Raw genomic sequence first — 9,398 nt, forward strand, 5'->3', positions numbered from 1 at the left:
AATCAACATTGTGTTATAATCTTAAACAATACAAAACATAGAAAAATAAAATGGCAAAGTGACAGTCTCTCTAGACTAATTACATAATCAAAAATGATAATAAAACATCGAAACTGAAAGCACAATAACACAAAGTAGTGATTTATAGGTACCGAGATACGACAAAATTGTATTAGAAAATTAGACTAAAGAGTATTGGTTAAAATTATTCAAAAACAAATAAAATGAAAACCTTAACACGTGCACGTAACTATGATTAACAACGTCAGTAACTATTAATTTACACTTCAAGACCTGAATGTATTATTTTTGAAGTTAATACGGAATATTTATCAACAAGGTCTTGTGTATCATCCGATGAACTTTTTTTTGAAAAAGGACGAGACGTTCTTTGACATAACTCTGGTTCATCAACTATCTGGACAGACACTGGTAACAGTCGGTTTCGACATTTGCATTATTTTTTTTTGTAGTATTTGATATTCAATTTGATTTTTTGTGTCCTAACCATTTCCAAATTTTCCGTATCGATTTTATAAAATTTTCGTATTCCCAATTGTTAATAGTGTCTAATCGTTCCACACACATCATATAAATACCATACACAATTGATGTTGATATTTATATAGTATGGAAGCCCTATGTATGTTTATGTTCAACTTTGACAACAATAATACCCGGAATTATCTGTTACAGAAAAGTCAAGAAGCTCATATTGGAATACTACTGAGATTGAGACGCTTTGATATACAAGAAAATCAAACTGTCCTTACCTTTTTATATATTACTCTTGTGCTAAATATTTCATGTTTATTAGGATTAGTCTGTACTTTAATATATGTAAAGCTGATTAACCAGAATTATGAATGTTAATCCGTTCTGTTAAGGTCGGTTATTACACAGATAATTAAAGTATTACTGAGTGTATCGATAGAAATGGTTTATTTTAAGATCTACTTGTACATGTTATGTGTATGCTTACATGTATGTAATGATATACCACACTTTCTATAAAGATTTAAAAAAAAGTATGTAAACTCATCAAAGATTCCATGCTTAAAATTTTGTACACCATAGTCTTCAAAAGACTCATCAAAATAAAAAAAGGTGCAAATGCCAATTAAAGTTCATAGTATAAGAGTATTGGATACAAAAATTTCGAAAGGGTTAGCCAATTACAGCTTACTAAGGAAATCTACATTTTGAGTAGAAAATACTAAGTATTTAAAACCCAATCAAAATATGTGGAATCCTACCCGAATAACATCTGAAATTAAAACTTTAAAAACAAAACATCATCATATTAGATATGAATACACGTGATATCAACTGTACGTCATATAGAGGAATATACAAAGTTCAATAGGGTGTATTACTCTGAATTGATTGATAGTTATTCAAAATTTAATATAATCCGTTCTCTCGCCAAATTTCTAGTATGGCTTGATACTTGAAAAAATCAATTTACTGAACGTTTATGGTTCTTTAAAACGACAAACAGTTACAGGGAGGTAATAACAAACAGTTACAGGGAGGTAATCACATTTCGAACTAATATCAAGTAGTTAAGTATGTCTGTCAAAGGGATAGAAATGTTTAAGAAACCAAAATGGTATATACATGTCTATCGTAGCATTCAATACTAGTATTATAAATTGTATAAAACTTGATTTAAAGGTGTTTGTAGCAGATTGTTAACTTCTAAATAAACATTGTCAGCCTAGATTTGCCTCGGTTATAACAATTACTGTACATATAGACAACTAGAGGGTATGATTATGAGCATTTAAAAGAAAACCTCAGTTGGAAAAAAGTGTGACGAAATTTTATATCTTTCAAATTGACAATGTTTGGCACGTTCTCCATAAGAGCGCTATTGATTTTTTGTTCATTAGAAAACGTTCTGGTTAATAGGAAATGAAACAAATAATAATTAATAAATAGTCTTGAAAAATAGAGATGCGGTACGATTGCCATTGAGACAACTATCCGCCAAAGTTCAAATGACGAATACAGAATCAATTATAGTTTGCTGTATTCCAACAACGAGAAAGTCGGCTATAAAAGACCCCGATATTAAAAATATGAAACAATTCAAAGCGAAAAGACTAACAGCCTTGTTGATGTCTTTAGTTTTTTCTTCCTTTGAAAAAATACAAAATACTGAACACAAAGTCAAATTATTTTTAATGGTTGTACACGTCACAATAAAAACACAAATGCTTGAACGTGTACTTAACCAAGGTACGAAGAAATACCTGCATAGTTAAAAACATACTAGTATACTGTAATACAAAGATAATCGAATAAGATAAGTCAAATATTCAAAATACGTTCGAAAGGAGTAGGTTTGGTAAGGGCCGATTTGGCCTCAATTTCAGGTTCATCGAACGAAAGATTTCGGACACTTTTTGAACACTAAAGTGTCTATTTCAATTAGTTTAATTAAAACTTTTTAACTGCTTTAGTCATTAAAAACGCTCAGATTCAAACTTAAATATGAAAAATCTATCAAATATGCCAAAAAACGTCTCTTTTCAGATGTTTTTTTTTTGTAAAAATGAAAGTGGCCGCATCCGTGTTCATCCGCAACCTTTATATATATATATAAGGTATTATCATCAAATACAACTAACATTTCAATATTATGAATGAACACGAATGCGGCCACTTTCATTTTAGTCGGAAACCGTCAGAAATTTCACTAAAATGCTCATATTGTGAATATTTCAGTAATTAAGCATGACTTAAGGTAGCACCATACAAAGATTGTTTTACTTCCAATCACTAACCTTTGAAATGCTTCAACTTTCTTATAAATGCATAAAAAATAATAAAAGAGGTATATATAGATAGATAAAAGATTAATCTTTTAAATGAATGCAATATTTTTATTATGCAATCATTATGTAACCAATTATTATGTAATTATTAGCAAAATCTGGGTACGTTCACTTGAATTTAGCTCTATCGTCTCTTTAACTATACAGAAAATTAAAACTAAATCTTAATCAACACATCATGGGCTTCAAAAGGGTGTCTCAAATTGTCTCTATGGTATTCCATTCTCTCATAAATCTCTAATTAGTGTAAACATCCTAACCACATAAAAGAAGATAATGTTTAATTAGGTGTACAATTTGTTCTATACATTCTATCTGAAATCGGAGACACCCTTTTGTAGATAATGGCCATAGGAACAACATATGATGAAATCAACTCTCTAGGGTTACCTATGCAGAAGCTAATTTCGTTTGAAAGTGGAATTTTGGTAAAAATTATTTTAGACACAGTGAACATTATAATTATTTACATAATTGTTGCATAATACTAACATTGCATTAATTTGAAAGAGTAATCTGTTAGCTATCCAAAACTACCACTATTATCAATTTTCAAGCATTATTAAGAAAGTTACAGCATTTTAAAACTTGGGAGTTGGAGTTATACAATCTTTGTATTGTCCTACCTTAATTATGTGAGTACCCGATATATGTGCATTGTACTGTAAAAAACTGCCCATATTTATGTAGCTGAAGCATTCTTCTTTCCAATAAATAACTAAAAGTTTACATTTTAACAATTTTGTAAAGATGCTATATTTGGGGTCAAAAAGGGATCTTAATGAACCTACTCCTTTGGTCACCGAGGCAATTTCAAAGGTATGTCACAAGTATATGATTTTTTTTATTATCGAAGAAAAGTGAGAAATAACAATCTTCCTTTAGGGTTGGTACATGTTTGTGCTCAAATAGCATCTGGGATAATTTTATTTACATTACGTTTGTTTGATATGCTGCATTTGTTCCTACGGGAACTAATCGTGCTCCTTTTTAACTTTTTTCTTTGGTTTTTAGAGGCAAACCTCATACAGGAGATTTTCAAACTAGCATTACTCTTAAACGTTACCTACTTCTATATAGATGATGTCATCTCACTAAAGTAACGCATCTATCAAACAAATGTCTGAATACATATACTACAGATTACATCTAAAAATTGACAATAAGATTTGGTCGGTAACAAAGGTTTTATAACAAAGGATAGTTTTAGCTTCCCTGTTTTGAACTTTCTATGTGGCAAAATCCCAGGATCTTCTGCATATGGATTAGGTACATTGTATTTCCCGAGCTTGCATTTCCTAATTTTTCTTTCATGATTTCCTAAATAATAGGTTGCTGCTGTAGAAAAAATATGGACGCCATCAATAGCTGATGGCTAAGAGTTTGTACTTCAGGATACCCTTTAGGACAAACCTTATAATTATATTACATGATGTTTAGGTAGGGTTCATGTTGCTCAGTCTTTAGTGTTATTTGTAGTGTTTTTTTTTTTATTTGTCTGTCTTTTCGTTGCATAATTAACAAGTTGTTATATCTTCCCTTGTTATGGTTTTATACGTTGTAATAATGGGCCTTTGACGTGTAGCTTATACATGGCATGACATTTGCTCATTGTTGAAGGCCGTATATTGGTAACAGCTAGCTACTTGTATCTCTGGTAGATCATAATTGCCTCATTGACAATCAAACAATTTCTTCTTATTCTTACAAAATATCAACTGTCAGTGAACTGAGATAATTCATATAAATTGCGGTTTAATCAATCCCGTTTATTATAGTATGATACCAATGTCAACAAATTATTGACTGTTGTCTTAATCGGAACAGGTTTGAAATGAATATACATATTCCTTTTGTCAGAATGATGAAAGAAACGTTTTTGCATATAGTTTTATCATTCAGTGTATTATCTAAAAACATTTGAGCGGCATTAATAACAATTTGCAATATGTTATCAGGACTAAACGGAAATCAAGATTGGTAGGAATTCGCTTTATTCATCCCAGAATTGAAAAAGTGTGTCTGGAAATCGTTATTGAATCCTTCTGATATAATAAGATATTCGACCTTTCCATTCTAACTCACAACAAAATCTAAATTTTATCTAGCAATCCAATTTACAAGCGATAACTAAGGAACGCTTTTCTAAACAACCTAATTATTGCACAAAATTCTTGGTTTCCGCCACAACTCTCTAGAGGAATACCACTTCTATAAATTCTGTCTATCAAATACATTCGATGCGTCTTCTTAGAATCAACAGACGCCATTTGCGACATTTATTTTATATCTTGACATATCAGTACAATATTTATTTATTTTCTCCGATTAAAAATATAATCTAAGCTATTTCAGATTTGCTGTCTTTAGAGAGACTTGTTTCAATAATAAATTGAAAATCTAATAAGTACTGATGGTTTCTCTATTATCATAATAAGTACTGATGATTTCTCTATTATCATCTTCAAATGAAAATAGTTTCTTTAAAAGCTTCTACATTAGGCAGTATGAGAATATAATCAAAACTATGATAGATATATCAATACTTACAACATAATGCATTTATTTCTTTTTGGATTTTTTTTTTTGCTTATGCTTAACCATGAAATAAGGGAGAAATGACAACCAAATCTATGAATTTGTGTTTCATGTTGTCAGTTAGGTACACCATTCGAAATAACACTCTTTCTTTTAAATAATTGTTTTTATTTATCTATGCCGTAATTTGTGGTATAAAGATTCCCCACGAATTAATACACCAGAGATACACATATAGCGAGTATTGAAATCTAAACCATCACTACAGACAATGTCATAACAAACGAATAGGAGCAAAACAGATCAAATGTATTTGTTCATTGTATGTTCACTTGCTTTTGTTTATATGTCTTTTTATATTGTATTAAACCTTGTCAATGGGTATTTCATAGTGTGTCTTTCTATGTTGTGATATTACACTATTGTTTCAGGTTAGGGTGAAGGTTGGCGCCTATCTTAACGTTTTTAAAATCCGCTGCATTTGTTTGCACTTGTCGGAAGCCTGATTTTCAGTGGTTATTATCTGTTGATGTGTTTCATTAGTATATCTCGTTTCTCATTTTTATATTTATTAGACCACTGGATTTCCTGTTTGAAAGAAAATGGTTTTACACTAGTAATCTTTGAATCCAATTCATATTGTGTAAAAGTAAACAAATATATGGGTCAAAGTACGGTCTTCAACAGGGAGCCTAGGCAAATAAAACAGCAAACTATAAAGGGCCTCAATATGACTAGTGTTAAACACTTCATACAGGAAGACCAACGGTCTAATCTATATAAAAAAAGACGAGATGAAAAAACAACACTTCTGAACCACATCAACAAACGAAAACCGTTGAACAACAGGTTCCTGACAGGTTCAAACAAATGTAGCGGGTATAAACGCTATAACGCCTCTTGACGCTAGATTTAGACAAAAATTAAAACAGGCCAAGAACATCGTGACCTTCCAAAACTCAAAGTCAGAGGAAAGTAAATGATTATTAAATGTTTGAGACATTAAGCGCAACTTTATATTATTTTAATGGGAAAGTAACGACTAAGACAAGACCCTCAAAGGATTCAGAAATGACATATGTTGCAAAAAAAAAAGAGTTTCCTGTTTGTAAATGAGCCTAAGTTAACAACTATATTATATTGTTGAGTTCATGAGCTTTTTGCATATGATGCAATTTTCAACCTAATTTGACGTTTTGTATTATTTCTGTTTACAATAGTATACGTCATATTTTTTTCAGATCAAAAAGGTCTATGCATTTACAAAAGACTATACTACACACATCTCCGAACAAGTAGCCTTTTGACATCTATAGTTTTGTCTTATTGTTTTTTATTCTTCTCAATTGGATGTTGCTTTCCGATCTTGGAGTGCTCGTGATTAGACGTCTTCTTCAAACAATGTACGAACGCCTATTAGGGTTACACAAGTGAAACTAAAATCAAAGTATTTGAGAAAAAAAAGCTCTCATAGTTATAAATTGTTTAATCCAAATTTACTGTGTAACAGGTGCGTGAAATAATTTATATAAAATTTACCTCTTCTTAATTTTTTTCCAGCTTCAAATTTAAAAAAGATATAACAATAGCCCTACTGCTTTGATTATATAATTTATTTATTTAGTGGGCAATATTTTATTTTTTTAAAGTAATGAAGGATGAAACTATGTGTACTATATAGGACCTAAACAGCCTTTGTCGGTTCTTCTCTTGATACAAAATAATAGCAGTCTTCTTGTATCACAGATCTAAATAAACAACTGCTTACATATCTGATATGTATACACTTCCACAAAGCAAGATTGAGAGGCTGACCATAGGATAATATATTTACTGCGCATTTTAAAAAAAATCCCGGCTCAATATAAAAATTAGTAACTTTGAGTCTCGTCACTCATTTTATTTTTATTTGAGACACTACCAGAGACATAATCTTATTCAGGATCTATCTAGTCATATAATAAATTAGAATATATTCTCCAAGCTTTGGACATTGGCCGTGTATGCCTATGTTTTGTATACTCTGTATGCGCAATACAGCATCAGCATGGTTTTGTTGTAACATTCATGTTGTTATAAATAAATAGCTGAAACTCTTATATATGATTACTTGTTAAACAAATCTTTCGAAATCTTTTCTTCAGTTTTCATGAACATTGATAGAATTATTTGAGTATGATTTGCATCAACTATAAAAAGAAATTGATTTTTGTATCTCTCCAGACAGACAATATCTGTGTTGAGTCAGTTCTCTTATTATTTGATGTTTAGTTTTGACAGTTTTTCCTCTACGAAACATAGAAAATTAGCTGAGCATGCGTATTGTTGGTCGTCTGATTGGTATAGTTATGAAGGGTGTTCCAGACTGTCTCTGAAGAAAGTTTAGGAATTTGATTACTCTAATTCGGTAAGTACGTTATAGGTATTTATTGCATCTTTGGCGTTAAATTATTGTTGATTTTTTTTTAATTCACATTTAAACATCCAAATATGGATATTCTTTTCATGTTTTTCTAGTTTATAAATATGATTTAAAAGTATCTCACAAGAGTTATTACCATTTTTAACATTGAAACAATTGATTTATGATTACATCACATCAAGTAATAAAAACAGAGGAACCATCAATGCATTTTGTCAGCTCTGAGAAAATTATTAGTAAGATTTTTCAAATTGACAATACTGATGGTTCTTATATACATGTACTATCCAGAACTCGGGCAAGAATTTTTAAGGAGTGGCCCAAATAAATGTTTTAATACTTACAGAATCACGTGACCTGTTTTACAGATGACGATGTTAAGTTAAAAAATAGCTTTTTTTATTTTTTTTTGAATTTTTCGATATCTCACTGATAACAGACTGAAAATATTTAGATGGAAACTTATTCACTATATTCTGCCATGTAATGAACTATTAAAAAAGTGGAAAATTACTGAAGACAACTTATGTAAGCATTGTAAAGAAAAAGATAACTATGAACACTTTTTTTATCAACTGCTTATTTAATACAGACTTCCTAAAATTAGCAATGAAATTAATGAACTCCCTAGGTATGACAAAAATATGAGAAACACAACGGGTGCCATATGTAGAACAGGATCTGTATACCCCTTCCGGAGCACCTGACAGAACCACCAGTTTGAGTTTGGGTTCGTGTTGCTCAGTCTTTAGTTTTCAATGTTGCGTTTTGTGTACTGTCTTTTGGTCTTTTTGATGGCGTTGTCAGATTTCTCTTTAACACAGTCTTGGAAGTTACTCACAACTACTGCACAAAACTTGCCGTGAGCCAAGATAATCTATCAATAGAATAACAATCTAATTTCGTCTACGATAATAATGTATTTTCAATAAGTGTGTATTTGTAAAGTGTTACTTAATGGAAAAAAATGTTGAATATGAACCAACGAGACAAAAAGCATATTATTTTGTAGTATCGGTGAATGCCAATTATCTTTATTTTTCATGTATGGCTTTGACATAGGAATATTTTCTATTGTATGTTTTTTTTATTATCATTTGATATGCGGTTATTTTCAAGTATATTTGAATGTTTTACGCTTTTCTTTAATAGATGGTTATTTTCAAGTGTATTTTATGTTCCATGAATGGCTCTGATATAATATGGTTATTTTCGAGTGTATTTTAATGTTTCATGTTTTTCTTTGATTTGTGGTTATTTCCTTGTGTATCTGGATGTCTAAAATCGTTTATAACACTCATCCTTCATACCAAGTTGAGATCTTGATATTAAATGATTTATTTTTTTGACGAATGATTCAATAAATTAGTAAATGAATCATTACTGGTTATGTGCACATATATATAGACTGACAGAGTGATGGACAACTATTTAAAATACAAATATGTTTCAACACAAAGATAATTTTACGGAATATAGTTCTGTTATTATCTTAAAACATGAGAAATAGAGAGCTGGTCGTGTAGACGATTGAACTTGCAGTAAAGTGTTCTCAAAATCTAATTGTTGAGCTGGATATTGAAAAGTTAACACGT

The sequence above is a fragment of the Mytilus trossulus genome, chromosome 3 (genome assembly GCF_036588685.1).
Source record: "Mytilus trossulus isolate FHL-02 chromosome 3, PNRI_Mtr1.1.1.hap1, whole genome shotgun sequence".
In the NCBI taxonomy this organism is placed as follows: domain Eukaryota; kingdom Metazoa; phylum Mollusca; class Bivalvia; order Mytilida; family Mytilidae; genus Mytilus; species Mytilus trossulus.